At 46.8% G+C, this 17,099-nt stretch overlaps 1 non-coding gene across 1 annotated transcript; it reads right to left on the reverse strand.

The window, feature by feature from the left end:
- Positions 1-11,082: 11,082 nt before the first annotated feature.
- On the reverse strand, positions 11,083-11,156 carry TRNAN-GUU (transfer RNA asparagine (anticodon GUU)). The gene has a single exon. It is a non-coding gene; the product is annotated as a tRNA-Asn (tRNA).
- Positions 11,157-17,099: the final 5,943 nt, after the last annotated feature.

Raw genomic sequence — 17,099 nt, forward strand, 5'->3', positions numbered from 1 at the left:
AGATACAGTATTCCGTCGTCTCAGCCGCAGAAAGGCCGAAGCATGTCTCGATGGCCGGGGGTGTAGGGCAGATGAGCACGGCCTGAACGAAAAACAGGAAAGGATTCGTGAGCGGCATTGTCGCTGTGCCCCTGCCGCGCCCACTGGCCGGAATCCGCGAAGTGGCCGGACCTTTATGCTGCCAAAACTCTGACGTAACCGATGACGGCGAGGAAAATCCGGCAAGTAACGGTGCCCATGTGCGCATGTCCGGGAGCATGTCACTGATATCGCATCTCTGGACTGGTAGGCCTGAAGATACAGTATTCCGTCGTCTCAGCCGCAGAAAGGCCGAAGCATGTCTCGATGGCCGGGGGTGTAGGGCAGATGAGCACGGCCTGAACGAAAAACAGGAAAGGATTCGTGAGCGGCATTGTCGCTGTGCCCCTGCCGCGCCCACTGGCCGGAATCCGCGAAGTGGCCGGACCTTTATGCTGCCAAAACTCTGACGTAACCGATGACGGCGAGGAAAATCCGGCAAGTAACGGTGCCCATGTGCGCATGTCCGGGAGCATGTCACTGATATCGCATCTCTGTGGACTGGTAGGCCTGAAGATACAGTATTCAGTCGTCTCAGCCGCAGAAAGGCCGAAGCATGTCTCGATGGCCGGGGGTGTCGGGCAGATGAAGAGCACGGCCTGAACGAAAAACAGGAAAGGATTCGTGAGCGGCATTGTCGCTGTGCCCCTGCCGCGCCCACTGGCCGGAATCCGCGAAGTGGCCGGACCTTTATGCTGCCAAAACTCTGACGTAACCGATGACGGCGAGGAAAATCCGGCAAGTAACGGTGCCCATGTGCGCATGTCCGGGAGCATGTCACTGATATCGCATCTCTGTGGACTGGTAGGCCTGAAGATACAGTATTCAGTCGTCTCAGCCGCAGAAAGGCCGAAGCATGTCTCGATGGCCGGGGGTGTCGGGCAGATGAAGAGCACGGCCTGAACGAAAAACAGGAAAGGATTCGTGAGCGGCATTGTCGCTGTGCCCCTGCCGCGCCCACTGGCCGGAATCCGCGAAGTGGCCGGACCTTTATGCTGCCAAAACTCTGACGTAACCGATGACGGCGAGGAAAATCCGGCAAGTAACGGTGCCCATGTGCGCATGTCCGGGAGCATGTCACTGATATCGCATCTCTGTGGACTGGTAGGCCTGAAGATACAGTATTCAGTCGTCTCAGCCGCAGAAAGGCCGAAGCATGTCTCGATGGCCGGGGGTGTCGGGCAGATGAAGAGCACGGCCTGAACGAAAAACAGGAAAGGATTCGTGAGCGGCATTGTCGCTGTGCCCCTGCCGCGCCCACTGGTTAAGTTAAGCGCGAACGTGTCTGAGCACCACTTGTTACACAATCAGTGTCCGTGAACATAAAAATTGGGGTTGTTCGAAACCACAGTGGAATCGACAGTAAAATAAATAAATAAATAAATAAATAAATAAATAAATAAATAAATAAAATTATTATTAACCGTAAATTTAAGGAGGGGTTGGTGGGCTACACCTCTTCTCTGACATATATATATAGGGAACCATAACTACAAGGTGAATCACATACATCTTGTATGCCGGCCACATTTGTCCAGCTCCTGTTCTGGATGCAAAAAACAAAAATAACTTGTTCCATAAAACTTGCGCGTATAGTGCTCACTGACAGGCACGCCGATCTCTTAACGGAATGGTGAATTATATTAAACGGATTCTTCGATTTACCTTATTTTCTTTGATGTAGCCACGCAGTATGCGTCACTGGGTTCTTGGCCAATGCTTCAGAATGTCCCCCTACGTACGATTCCTACATAAAACTTGAATCTGTAATTCCTCATCTGTTCGCATGCTCGTCGCAGTCTACATGGCAGCCCCTTCTGCGACTTTGTTTGCGACTTTGTTTACAAACTCCTTGTGGTGCTATTTGCCTTTTACATCTATATGTTCGTGGATGTATATGGCTATGTGCTGTGGATTTCTGACCTTGTGACGTCGTTTCTTTTCGTTTCAATGCTGCATACTTTTTATATATTGTTATTTCTGTTATGAGAAAAGGAGTAGATGTCACCATTATAGGGTGGCTACATCTCCTTCTTTTATTTTCATTTCAATAAAAAATTAGAATATATAATGTCGGCTCACAGATACATCCAAAGCACACTGCTCTGTTAACAGAACGGTGAATTTATATTAGTGGAATTCTTTGATTTATTTTACTCTCTTTGATATAGCCGTTCTGTGTGTGCCACATCGGGTGTGCCTGTCCTTTGTCATCGCTCCGGAATGGATATGTCTCACTGTGACACAACGGGTGCAGAATCCCTAAAGATCGCCCGATACGTTTCGTAGTTTTCTGGGAATACCCCTGTCATAACCAAATGATACGCATCACCATTTGTTGTAAATCATTTAATTAATCCCTTTACTTGACCTTCGCTTCGCATATAGGTTCCAACATGTGATCTGCGTGAGTTTTTCTTTGAAGTCGAAACTCTCGTCGTCAAGATCGCAAAGCAGCGCCGTCGCAGTCACACTGCCGCATTGCCGCAAGTTACGCCAACCGTAAGTTACGCCGAAATGACAACCTGCAGCTATACAGCGAGCGAGGGCGTTGATCGGCGAAATTCCCGCTGCGTGGCTTTCTCACCCGGCGACGGTCTAGGAGGAAGCTAGTGGTACTTAGCGCGTTTCCATCCGCGGCAAACGGCGCCCTGTTGGTTGCCTGATATGCGCACAAGCCTGTGCCACACGTTCACCGTCTGTTAATCTGCGGGTTTCCCGTCAGCAGGCTTGGTCCGATCGTTTTGGACGCCATCTTGCTACGAAGGATGAATGATAACAGCACTGCTGGCTGGGCGGCTGGCAGAACCCCTGCATGCCAAGAACGTTGTAATGTTCTGAGACAACGTTTCTTTATTCGCTTGGTCATTACAAGGAACACGCAAACAAATGATGCAAAAGAAGAAACCCGGGGTCCCTTGTGAAGGCTACCTAACAAGTGTAGATACTCCTTGACAGAAACTCCTTTTTCAGTGCAGTGAGGAAGAAAAGTGGCTGCCAGACGCACGAGGATAGCATTCCTTTTTCAATTCTCTGCAGTGCCTTGCTTGCAGTATACTTATTCTCTAAATTCGGCGACCTGTTCAGAGGCCGAGCAAGTGCAATTATAAAATAGGATTACAAGGTAACAGCAGGTGGTTTAGAACACTGCATGTAATTTCACGAGCCGCGGCAATGGCAATAACGAAAATGCAATTTTATAGCACATCAAGCAGTGTTGTGTTACGAAGCAAATACAACTGCAGTCAGCACCGTTGAATTCTAGGGAGAAAAGAAGCCGTAACCTTATGAGAGGACCAACGAAATCGTTATAGTGCTTACAAATATAGTTGCTAGCTGTAAAAATAACTAGTAAGATTTACTTGACTTTAATGTCGTCGTTCATTGTCAACTTTCGGCACTTCCTATAATAATAATAATAATAATAATAATAATAATAATAATAAAGCACGCACGTTCACCTGAAGCCACGAATGTGGCTTCAGGTGCTGCGTTGTTGCTGCCAGTGAGTGTAACATCGTATACGAGTATGGCACAGTTAAAATGCAATACATAATATTTCAATGGCTTTAGACAGACCCGAAAGACATAATACTTAAAAATATAACGGTACATAAATTAAACGGTCATATTCGCTCCTTAAACGGAGGCAACAGCAGACAGGCTTTAAATAAAGGGCACCAGTCCGGTTTTTAACTGTGTTTAGTCATACATATCCTTTAAGTCAACAATCATTCGAGTAAACTCTATACTCTGGAAGAAACAATGGGCTCAGCATTTCGGGGATACATTCATGTCCTCCTTGAAGTGTGTAGTCCAATCAGGAAGAATATACTAACGGGCACGCCATCTTGAACGGCGGCGCAATCACATATCGAACTGTTGGCGGTGACGTGACAGAAGTGTGCGTGAGATCTTAGCCTAATGCTTTGACTTAAATCTACAACTAGGCCAGAATCGCACCCACACCCGCCGTGGTTGCTTAGTGGCTATGGTGTTGGGCTGCTAAGCACGAGGTTGCGGGATCGAATCCCGGCCACGGCGGCCGCGTTTCGATGGGTGCGTAATGTGAAAACACCCGTGTACTAAGCTTTAGGTGCACGTTAAAGAAGTCCAGGTGGTCAAAATTTCCGGATTCCCCCACTACGGCGTGCCTTATAATCAGAAAGCGGTTTTGGCACGTGAAACCCCATAATTTAATTTCTTAATCGCACCGATGCTTCACTAGTATACCAACGATTGGTGAGTGCATCACGTCGCGTAGCGTGTGCGTGCTTGCGCGCTGTTCCCATCATAGATCAATGACGCAGGACAGGAACGGGTCACATGATAGGAAACCTTATGCTGCTTTCTTTCGCGTCGCACTTATCTCAGCTCCCGTGCACCTGTCCTCGCCATTCTTCCGTCGACAAGCATCAAGCATCGCCTTCGTCCCGTGACATCACTGCAGCGACGTCGGTCGGCCGGTTGCAGGCGGTGTTGGTCTCTGGCAGCCTAGACCGGCAATTGCTCCGTCTATTCGTATCTATCCCTGTTCAGGAATCGGCTACCACAGTTCAGTGTCGCGGAGATGTGCGAGCAGGAGGCGTGAGATCTAGCTATCCTCGGCCCCTTCGGGGAACATTATCTGTTCCACACGCGCAAGTTTGGAAATCCTCTTGTTTGTAGCTGGTCAAGTAGTGTCTTGCTTTCGATACTGAAGCGCCTCAGAGACTCCATTCGCATAAACTGCTCTTGCTAACATTACATGGCATCAAAGTTGTCAGCTGTGCGATGCATAAACATAAAGCTTCGTAAGAGATTAATTTTGCATAGGATGACAATAAACACACCTATGCGCGTACTATTTAGTTTTATAGCAATAAATTAAGCACTTCACGCGATGGCTTCGCTTCGCAAATAGCTGAGCTTGACATTATAGCGTCCAGCATGTCCGTTGTATACTATGTCTCCTTCTATAGGTGCTTTCGTCTGATCTTCCGCTTAAAAATATTTATGCCATTAACACATGGCTACATCTCAGAGGGGCTCTATAATTTCACTGCACGTTGACGGCTTCCACTTGCGGTCTGGTCAAGTAACGGGCCCCTAATTTCCCCTGCTATACATCTGTGAGTAATGGGTAAAAATATCCGCCCAAGCCTGCCCGCCTCACTCAGATCAGCTGTACAGCGACGCGCATGCTTTCCCTTCGCATACCCTTCATGCAAGTTCGAAGCCTGCTCTACAACACTGGCTAGTACGGCGTGAAACCACAAAACGGTCTTTGTGCAAGCCAGCAATCCTCATCCTTCTGTGTTCACCGAGTAACCCTGTACGCATTATGCAACCCAGTGCGCATGGCTAAGCGTATAGTGTGTGCAAAATATCGATAGTTTAAGAACGGACATCGCGACTGCAGAGGATGTAATTAGCAACCGGCCAAACAACGGCCTAGCAATGCCTAACTTGGAGCAAGAAAATGGCGAATTTTATTCAAGGAAATGTGCTTTCGCACGAAATTCAGCGGTTGGTGCAGCCTGACCGTCTGCAACTTTTGTTCTTTGATTTCTCTAGATTGATTCAATTTATGGCTTTAACCTTCTGTGTCAACACACAGGCTATATGGGACGGCGTAAGGGGGGCTTCGTCCTGATCAATTTCGATCACTTACAGCTCTAGATCTTGTATACATAAGTCTGAATACGTAAGTGTTTTTTTTCACATTTCACTCCAATCAAAATGCGGACGGTGTGAAATAAACCTACTACCTCGTAACCACTGAAACAACATGGTGGGCCGAAATGAAGAATATTACACGAACGCGCGTCACAGGCAGTGTGGCGAGTGCTGATACATGATTTATACTGAAGCGCCTGCGTAAATAAATAAATAAATAAATAAATAAATAAATAAATAAATAAATAAATAAATAACAATGCCTGCTCATTTTGGCATATGAGCAAAATGAAAATAAAAAATTAAATAAAAACTTTTACGTACCAATTGAGCGCAAGAGCGGGCAATATCAGATGTGTACTAGACAGTTATGGTACGCTTGTACTGTTACACGGTAATAAATCTCAGATTACAGAAGGAAGACCTTGCGGGAATAAATCATAATACGTTGTGGCACAGAGTGACGCCTTTTACTCAAATTAATTCTGCTATATATATAGTGTTTTCGCAATGGAAAAACGAGGATTTGCATACAAGAAGTAAACCAAAGCGGTGATATACCTTTGTATAGGTAAAATGGTGCGAGCTGATTTGCTACTTTACCTTCATTGCAGAGCTCTTCGCCGCGGGTTCTGCGAACAACTCGTGTTGGAGATAGGAGAAACGTACCGTAATATGATCGCGAAAGGACACGATGTCGTGTTTCAGTGGCTGCCGGGTCATTGCGGTATCTCCGGCAGCGACCTCGCCGACAACCACGCTAGGAAAGTCCACGAAGGAACAAAGATTGTTTCTGTGCCTTTATCGAGGAATGGAGCAGCCCATTACTTAAGCAAGCTAGCGCGCCGTATGACATCGGAGATGTGGCACACACCTAATTCCCCCAGCATCGATTGCATTCTCTCGACCCATCTATGAAACTGCGACTGTTACCTGGGCTTACGCGAAGTGGGGAACCAATGCTGTGCAGCTTACGCCTAGGCGTTGCATTCACCAATGCATATACATGTTTGATTGGAATGGCTGATAGCGTCGAGTGCAATGCCTGCGGTGTCTAGGAGACTATAGAACACCTACTGTGCTACTGCCCACCTTTGGAAAAGCAAAGACATCCCTTCTGCACAGCCTTAAATCAGGTGGATAGAGAGCGATTCGCCTTGAACAAGATCTTGGGACCGTGGCCTCGCATATCGCAGCTGCAAAAGGTCACAAGGGCACTGCTGCAATTTTTGAAAGCCACCGGATTGAGTGTCCGTAGATGATGGAGTGAGTGCACACCGTCAGAGATAACATAAAAGTGTTGCTACGCGACCGATATCCACAGCGGACTTTCTCTTCTTCTCTTAATCTTTCCCTCCCTTTTTCCCATCGCCCAGTGTAAGGGAGCCAACCGGGCTCTGTCCCGGTTTTCCTCACTACCTTTCATTTATTTATAGAGGAATGCTGGTTTTTGTTACTAGTTCAAGGTTAGACGCAAATGTGGCATTTGGCAAGTGGGTGATTTGACACCAACGTTAAATTTTTAGGGAGCATGAAATGCGACCGCCGTTTAGAAAGCACCAAGTAAAACAGAGATTGTGTGGCCGAGTAAGACCCTGCTGTATGAGATTTCACTCTGTTTTCACTAGGAGTCAGAAAATTCTGTGGCCTGTCGCGGTTGTTCAGTGACTGTGGTGTTTGGCTGCTAAGCACAAGGTCGCGGGAACGAATCCCGGGCCCGGCGGCCGCATTTCGATGGGGGCGAAACGCAAGAACCCCCGTGTACAGTCTTGGTTAAATAACTTGAACCCTCTGTGAATGGCCGGAGAGCAGCTGCGCTACGCTATCGCGGCGTTGCCACCGTCGGCGCGTGCCGCTGCTCGCTTGCGCCGAATATAAAGAGGGCGAGGGAAGCATGTCTCTTACTCTCAAGCGTCGTTTGATAACAGCGCTCGTGAAAAACTAGTGCGACGATTGCGGCGCGAACGCGTCGGTGGCGAAGCGGAAGCCGCACGACCGGCTAAAATGCCGTTTGCAGCGTATGCTGGATGAGCAGGTCTCTGGTGACCGCTGTGAAACGCGATACGCTCAACTTTCGCAATTCCGAGTATCGTAATGATGAGTTAAGGTTTTTTTTTTTTTTTTGGAACCAGAATAAAGGAACAACGCTATGAATAGTCCTGCGCATGGTCGGACACGGGCACCTTGCGAGGATCGTAGCTAAGATCTGATTTAGCAGCTGAATTCTATATTAAATAGTGGGCCACAATGTCATCTCTTATTTGTCATCATGAATGTCACAAGTAGCAAATTAAGACAGCATAAGCTTCAGGGTGGTACCTGCATCTCTCGACGAAATCACGAGGGGGAGCTGCCTTCAACACATTGCGCATCATTGAGTGTGATTTGGTCTGTGGTTGCCCCGAACAATTGCAGCTTGCCCATGTGTTTGACCGCAAACTAGCCAAGGTCTCTGGTTGTAAGGACCCTACGTATAACCCATTTTTTAAAGCTACCTGTGAAGCCCTTTCTCGTAGAGAAGAACGATACCTCAGTAATCTATATCCAAAATACTTCTTCCAGTAAACCCGGGACAGCGACAGCACCGCCGGCGCGTGAAGCCTTCATTGTGCGAGAATCCTATAATCTCGTGGCCGTGGTCTACACGATTCAAACGCGTGATGCCCAATGCAAACGGGATGGACTTAAACTGGCCTCACGTGTGCTTGAAAGTGGGCTCTAACGACGCTGAGGCAGTGTGCACGAAGATATCGAAAAGGCTATAGGTAGTGGGCACCTTCCGTAATGCCGCGAGAATGGGTCTAACTCAATCGGATACTCAGGCAGGGCAAACTTCTTCTAGTCCTGAAAAGTTTATTTAAAGGTTTAATTAAAGAACTTCAACGCCAAACGCAATCGTCTAGTCGTTTCTTAGTGGAGAACTGCGGTCAACGTATTTCAAATATTGTAACGCCGGTTAGAGGCCCTTTCCGAAGGGAGCCTTTGTATCTAAAATTACTGCGTCTCGTCTTTTCTAAACGAACGATGAGTGAATTGCCCGCATATTACAATAAAACCTGGAGCAACGCTAAACAGTACTGAGAGATGCTAGTTCATATGTTATCTTTTGTTTACATTGCACTCAGAACCACATTCAAAATGTGTATCTACAAACACAATGCGAAGGCTCTCGCCTTTGAATGTGTAGGATAAAATTGTAATAGGAAATTTCGATTATTAGGAGAATTTTTATGGTGTAATGGGGGGGGGGGGGGGGGGGGGCTCTACGTGGAATCTGGGCAGTTTTGGCAAGGCAAGCGCATTTACTCGCACGAAGCGCCGTGCCACAGCGGCCGCAAGACGACCTCGCAGCTGGCAGAACGAAGGACGCACTAGTTTCTCACGAGCGCTGTCGTCAAAGGATGCTTGAGAGACATGCTTCCCTCGCCCTCTTTATCCTCGGCGCCAGCGAGCAGCGGCGGCAGCGGCGGCGGCGGCAGCGCCACGATAGCGGGGCGCAGCCGCTCCCCTGCCGTTCACAGCGGGTTCAGGTTTTTTGACCAAGACTGTACATAGATTTAGGTGCACGTTACAGAACCCCAGTTGATCTAAATCACTGCGGCGTGCCTCATAATCAAGAAGTGGTTTTGGCACGTAAATCCCTGTAATCTAAAATTCTGAGCTTTTCTTGCAAATATGTGACCTTAGAGGACGGCATATATTACCAGGTTGCTTCTGCCAGACTGTTTCGTTACCAGAAAATCGGCAGAAATTGCTGACAGCGAAGCACCGCTACCGTTGAAGCGAGCTTAAAATTCGCGCATCTGACCCCCTAATTACATAATGCAGTGACGATGCTCCCATCACCAGGTTAATATCGCGGCTAATAGCGTCGGCACGTGACCTCTGAGAGTACAACGGCGCACCTTTAAGGTGCGTGGTTGCGATCTCCGAGGCCACATTTGGCATTAACAAATCACGCATTATTAGTACAGCACTACACGCTGATAGCGCACTGCAATCAATCAATCAATCAATCAATCAATCAATCAATCAATCAATCAATCAATCAATCAATCAATCAATCAATCAATCAATCAATCAATCAATCAATCAATCAATCAATCAATGTATATTAAACTGTATTAGTTTTGGTACTAAGTATTCAGAACAATGCGTCAAGACACATGAACCGATTATAAATTTGTGTAGAAGTCATAGAAAGGAGATACAAGTGAGGTCACATAAAAGACACAGCCATGCGCAGAATGTTTGCATTCATCCAGATGAATAGTCTTGCTGCGCACTATAACGTGTAAAAATATAACAGAGCGGCACGTTTTCTGAATGTTAGTCCTTCCTCAGTTAGTGTTCACTATAAACAAGTATCGCTGTTTCCTGCGTTATTTTTCTGCCTGTCATTTCCATTCCATTGCAATTTCTCTGTTTACGCTTCCAGTACCTATTCAGCCCGTTCTTCTTTTATTCTTTAGTTACGTATTTCACCCTATAACGACAACAGGAGTGAGTTTTTTATACATTACCATCCACATATCTTACACCGCGTCTTAGTCGACAACATGCAGCACGCTGTTTTTAATGTCTGCGTCACCAGTATGCCGTTAGAATGAACTTTCGCGCACTTGACGTCAGCCGGTGTCTCTGCGTAGTCGCCATGGCGTCAGGTGTTTTATGGGATACATTGAAGAGGCCTGGTCTTGGCATTCCGTGAACGCAGAGCGTCGTTGTTGTATGTACGTGTTATAAAAAATACCGTGTTTTAACGCTGCGTGTCTCACGTGAAAAAAATGTTTTTTTTTTGTCACAATACAGCAAGCGTGTGGAACACGATCTAAGAGCCGCTGTTCCGAGAAAAACAAATGGCAACTTCAGCTCGTAGGGCGACTGTATTAAAGATCTTTGGCTAGCAGCGCAGCGATATACACCAAGAGTGCTCGTAAAAAAAGGAAAAAGAAAGAAAGAAAAAAAAATTGAAAAGAACATTAGCACTTGGTAATAAAAAAGGCCTGGTCTTGGCATTCCGTGAACGCAGAGCGTTGTGGTGTTAGCGAACTTATTTTTAACGCTGCGTATATCATGAGAATAAAATTCTTGTTCTTTTATTTTTTTCGGAATGCAGCTAGCGTGCAGAAAGCGAACTCCCAAAGAGTGACAATATGCATTGTTGTACAACTCAGCTTGGGCGAGGTATGAACTGCCGTTCCGAAATAAGGAAATCGCAACTTAGCTCCCAGGGCGACTGTCTCAAACATCTTTGGTTAGCAGTGCGACAACCTACATCAAGAGTGCTCGTAAAAAAAAAAAGGAATAAATTAGCGCAACCTAATTAACAAAATAATTCATCATCGCCCCCGGGAGGGCTCGAACCTCCAACCTTTCGGTTAACAGCCGAACGCGCTAGCCGATTGCGCCACGGAGGCAGACGTTTGCGGTGGCATATGAATAATAGTCGAGCAAAACGCCATGCTGACATTTTGTGAGCGAGGCGCGCTTTATTTTTGCAGCTGCGCATTCGTTCTTCTATTCACTCTCCAACGTGATATTTCCACTCTCTCCACCCTCGCTAAGCATTGGGCGCAGGAGCAGACCTAGAGGAACCTCCAGGGGGCAAGGACGTCAAGGGGGGATGGGAGGGGGGGGGGGGGGAGGGAAGTACCGAGTCCTCACCTTTCTGGATCTGTAGGATGTATACCGGGACAGCTAGAGCGAACGCCTGCCGATACGACATGGGAAGTGACGATACTCTTGTTCTTCCAACGACCTTTGTCAATTGCGCGAACAAATTTATTCTTCCATGTTCGCGGTCGTTATCACCGAGACCGTAGTCACTTAGCAGGATAAAAGAAATATAATCCAGGGAAAAGAAAAAGCGCTACGAAATAACATGCCCTTGGATAAGGTGCCGTAGTATCTGCTTCCTATCACCGTCGAAGGAAACGTCGTGTGAGCATGCCAAAGCTTCAGACATGTACAGTACGCGCCACCGTTAAATGGAACACCTCATTCGAACGGAACTTTACACTCCTTAAACTTTTTGGGAAAAAAAGTGGCTGACCTGAATCCCCATAGAAATATTCGCGGAGGAAAAGTTATCCTGCAGGATTTAGTGCGAAAAGTGATCGGCAATCGGCGCCGGAGTATACTAGCAAAGTGTGTTTTTTAAATCGGCATAGAGCTCTACAAGTTGCTAACAAAACGCAATTAGGATACGTTGTTGACAACCAGCAAATAAATCAACTATAAGCTGCACATAGTGAACACTCCAGTTCGAAGAGTATTTGAGTAGAAAACTGCAGAAATAAACAACTCGTTAATTGCAAGTTACTAACAAGTGACATATTTGTAAACGACAATCAGAATGGCCAGCACCACCGAAATTACATATTTCCCTTAAAAAAAAATGTTTTTCGAAATTCAAATAGCATGTATTATAGCTAGGGGTGGATGGCGATTCAGATTACTTTGATAAAATCCGAAATGCGCTCGCCAGATAAAAAAAAAGAACAGAAATCACGGTTGGGATTTATTTGAAAAACTACGAATTACGGGCCTTCACTTGTGATCACGTGACTATGTTCTATGTACATTAGTGGAAAAAAGCACGACACGCTGAAGGCGTGTGCTGTGATAACAAAGTCGTCGCCCTAGTTTCCCATCAATTCAGGTTTCTGGATGGTAAGGGAACATATGAAAACGTAACACACATAGCGATTTTCAGCACGTTAGAAGCAGTAGGACTTGGCGGCTTGAACTACTTCGGGAATATTAGCTGCCGACAAAGGAGATCATTTTTCATACTTACCGAGGATGGCCCAACCTCCCAGCATTACAGTAACCATGGGGTCCCTCAGGATGGAGTACTGAGGCCAACGCTTACCAATTTAACACTCATTAGACTCGCCGATATCCTTCCATGGACCGTGCGGCTCTCCATCTACGCCGACGACATTTGTATTTGGACGTCGGGTGTGACACGACTTCAGCTTCCAGCTCGGCTTCAAAAGGCTGGCACTTTAACATCATCGTGCCTTCGAGAATAAGGACTTCAAGTATTATGTGAATATAAAAGTGTGCAGTGGTGGCATTTACCAGGAAACCAATACCTCCATGCGTGATAGCGCGAGACGCTATCACGGGCAACTGATCTTGTACAGCATCAGCCATGTATTTTAGGAGGTGGTTATTGACAGAAATTTCTCCTGGAACGCTGATGTGAATTATGTGTAAAAACGACTGACGGGAATTTGTCATATGTTTAGGTTCCTAGCAGGAAAGACCTAAGGAGTGCCAATACCCTCTATGCTGCAACTGTACAAGGTCTTCTTCCTTGGATTCCTGCGGTATAGCCTACCGGTCATCTCCATTACCTGCATAACTGACCTCAATGCAATTCAAGGCATCCAAGCCCAAGACCTCAGGATATGCCTTAGCCTACCGCGTAGCGCGTCAACGGCAGAAGTTATTGCAACAGCTCAAGCTTGCACTATCGGAATTTGCATTACCATGGAAGCAATGCGTGTGCACATAAGACACTTCGCCCGGACCCCTACTCACCACCTCGCAAGTTTCCCTGTAGAAAGGCCCCACATGACATTCAGTGTAACTGTCTCCGCGCACCGTGCCTCCCTTACTTCGGGGTACGCACCTGCTGCAGGACAGTCGATTCCTCCATAGTGTGTGAGCAGTACTGAAGTAAACCTCACAATCCCAGGTCTTCAGAAAAAGTCGCCCTCAAGCAATTTACTTTACTTCTCTTGTACAAGAAAAACAGCGATTGAACACACGTCTGTACCGATGACTGAACTACATCGACCAGTTCCAGTGGCGCTGTAGATATATCAACAAGGAGAATAACTCAACGGTTCAAGACTTCTCATATCACTACGTCTACAGCTGCAGAGCTCGCTGCTCTCCGCGGTGCGCTTCATGTGATCAATACAGAGAATCCTGAAAAATGAACAGCCTTATGTGATTCAAGGCCGGCCTTACAATGTATACAGTCATTTGTCCGACATGGAACTCACGATCAACTGACTTGCGAAATCGCGGATCTCATCCATCACTTGAGAGAAAAAGGCCATGATATCACTTTTCAATGCATAACAGGCCATTGCGGTATGATAGGAAATGATGGCGCAGATAAGGCAGCTTGAACGTCAGACCAAGAAGACCACTGCGTCCCCACTACATTTTTAAGGAGAGACGCTGCGAGACAGCTTTGCTTTCTAGCACGCTCACTCTCGTTGGCTGAGTGGAACACAGTACAAACAAGGTGCACCAGACTGCACACACTCAACCCTTCGCTGCAACTTAGACCTCTGGCCGGAGTGCCCCGACGCGAGCGTCTCTTTTGTGTCGGTTGTGGTTGGGAGTTGCCTTCACGAAAGGTTATTCACCTCTGATTGGAATGGCTGACAGTCCTGCATGTGATCTCTGCGGCTACGAGGAGAACACTGATCACCTATTGTACCACTGTCTTCACTTTGAAGCCCAAAGACAATATATGTCCATGGCATTCAGGAAAGTAAATGATCGTCTTCTGAGTGAACAGAGAATACTAGAACACCATTCCCACCGGTCATCGGTTCAGAAGGCATTAAAGGCACTTTTGTGCTTTCTGAGAGCGTTTGGTTTGTGCGAGCGCTTTGACTCTTTAGTGCGGTTCGTGCATATCTCTCTACCCCCAACTCTCTCTTTCTCTCCGTTTCTTCTATTCCCCTTCTCCCTTCTCCCAGCCGAGGGTAGAAAATAACCGGGCTCGGGACTTAACATCCCTGCTGTCCTTATATATATATATATATATATATATATATATATATATATATATATATATATATGAAGTTTCTAAATGCTCTCAACAATTATGGAACTAGAAGCTGACTGGTACTCTTTTTCATGACGTGTACCGTCTCCTTTCGTGCGTCGTCAGGCGCCGCTAAGTCGAGCGAATAACGCGTCAGCGAAAACCTTGGCGCGGGCGTGGACTGCAAGCTTGTCTTAATTTTAGACAAAGAGAACCGCTGTAATCTTAGCAGCATCCGGTAGTACTACGCTGCTGGGTTGCAGCAAAGGGGAGCCACGCCGTGGTGTGCTAACAGCATGGCTGCACGCTCCATTCTGGTACTGCGCTCAGATTGCGAAATCAAATATTAAAGCAAAATTAACAGCAGCGTTCGATACCGTATGAACAGTTTCCTGTCGTTTTACCACTAAGGCGCGACACTCTAACGTATACTATGCTCGTGAGACATATTTTCAGCATATTAGGCGTATGGATGGGAGTATTGAAGATTTCGTTCTAACCCTAATTCGCCGCGATATGGAGCTACAGGTGGCGACACCGTCGCCGCCTTAGTGTCGATCTATACATGGTCGGCGCCACGCATTGAAATGTACACGGTGCGCTCCGCAGGGGAATTATTTGCCTCCATTTTATGGTAATGAAAGGCGCTCACTGCAGTGAACTGATTTGATATTGCCCTCCAATGCCACACTTTTGCACGAAATACGCCGAAACTTTCTTTGCACTTGAAAGAAGTGCAAACTCCCTTTCAACGGGGAACTGGCACTCACCAAACCATGTGTGTTTGGGGATAGTGAAGGTTTCGCTGGAGTTACACATGCTCTGCTAAAATTGTGGTTGAACTTCATTATCGCGGCATTCTACGCGAATGTTGTACTGTTTATAGAAAATTCAGGATCCCTATACAACTTCCTCAAAGCAGCAAGATAGTGCGCACTTTACATTACCAATTTATGGTATGCATCTTTGATCCATTTTTTCTTTACTTTCATAATTTTCTTTAATTTTTTCTGAACTCGCCGTGTGTCTTGCATTAACCGTTGCACCATGTGCTATGTAGCATTAAACTTTTCTTAATTTTTTTGGCTTTAAGTGGTAGCAGAGCATAGTGGCTTCTTTCTTGAATGCAAGCTTTCTCATTCCCATACTTAATTCCTAGTCTCGTTCAGGATTGCTATTCTTCCTCGATAGCCTTTGTTTTTGCCAAGCTACATTGAAGTGATTGTTTGCAGAATTTGGTTTCGCTGCTGGGCTACATGGTACTCGTCACCGCATAACGTTTCTTTTATGTGGGAGCCTGGCCAGTTGCATTGGGAAACAGACTTTCCAGGCAAGCACCTACTCCTGCAGTCCGCACAGCGCCATAGACTGAATTTACACGCACCGTGTTACGGTCGGCCTGCAGGGGTACTGACCTGCGAACCTTTCTCGGCCCGCTGCCGTAGTTTCGATCGTTCTGCGGGGGTGGTGTCCTTCAGAGAACTGGCGACGCCAGCTAGGTTAACCGACCATGCACCTCTTTCAGAGAATCGGCGACGCCAGCGACGTTAACCGACCATGCACTTGCTTCGGAGAACTGGAGACCACAGCAAAGTTAATCAACCATGCACCTCCTTCGTCGAGTCGACGGCGCCTGCAAGTCCAGCCACGTTTGAAGGACCGTGTATTGTCACCTGGTTCGCTGTCACCTTCATGGTCTATTTGCAGCAAGAGAGCTGCTTGGAAAAGGGTGTTTTGCGGTGCGTTTTTCCTCGGGCCCCAGGATTCGTCAGTCTGCTGACACTCGCCGCGGCTACCGGAGAAGTCAGCTCTGGAAGAAGAGGCGCCGGCTGGGGTCAAGCGTGACATACTGGCTACGAGGACCCACTCAACTTGGTGGGTTCTGGGAATCCAAAGTGCGTATGTGAGTGTGTGAGCCCTCCCCCTCAAAGGCTGATCGACTACGCCTCCAGCGATGTGGACGGTCCGATTGGACGAAGGTTGGACAGCAGTTTTCCCTCACCTATGGATCTAGGGAGGACGGAGTGTTTTTAAGCAGCTGTGTGATTGACAAGCGGTGATGCTTGGTGCTTGGAGCTCGTGTGCTGTGTGCTTCGTCTTGCGTGCTCCATTTGGGAGTCATACTCGACCGTTAAAGTGTATCTCATGTTTTAATGTAAATATTGTAATTAAATCCTGTACTCCTAGTTTTTTTTATTTTATTTAACATACTGTTAGTCCCACTGGGACTGTTACAGGAGTGGATTTATCAGCAAGATACAGGAATACAGTACAGTACAGTAATACGCCAGTTACACATCAAGCGGGCAACAATACAAACAGTATACAGTACAGTAATATGCCAATTACGCACCGAGTGGGCAACAACACAAAATCAATACCGTCTGAACGTGATCATCAGGTCTGGATTGTTGTCAAGACTGACAAGGCAGCGAGCTCAGCGAACTTTTTCAAGGAATCCTGCGCAGTTATCGATTTATCTTGGCCGTTCCATTCTCTTATGGCTCGAGGGAAAAAGGAAAAGTAATATGTGTTGTTAGCACAAGAGTATTCATTAATC

This window comes from Dermacentor andersoni, chromosome 1 (assembly GCF_023375885.2).
Source record: "Dermacentor andersoni chromosome 1, qqDerAnde1_hic_scaffold, whole genome shotgun sequence".
Classification (NCBI taxonomy): domain Eukaryota; kingdom Metazoa; phylum Arthropoda; class Arachnida; order Ixodida; family Ixodidae; genus Dermacentor; species Dermacentor andersoni.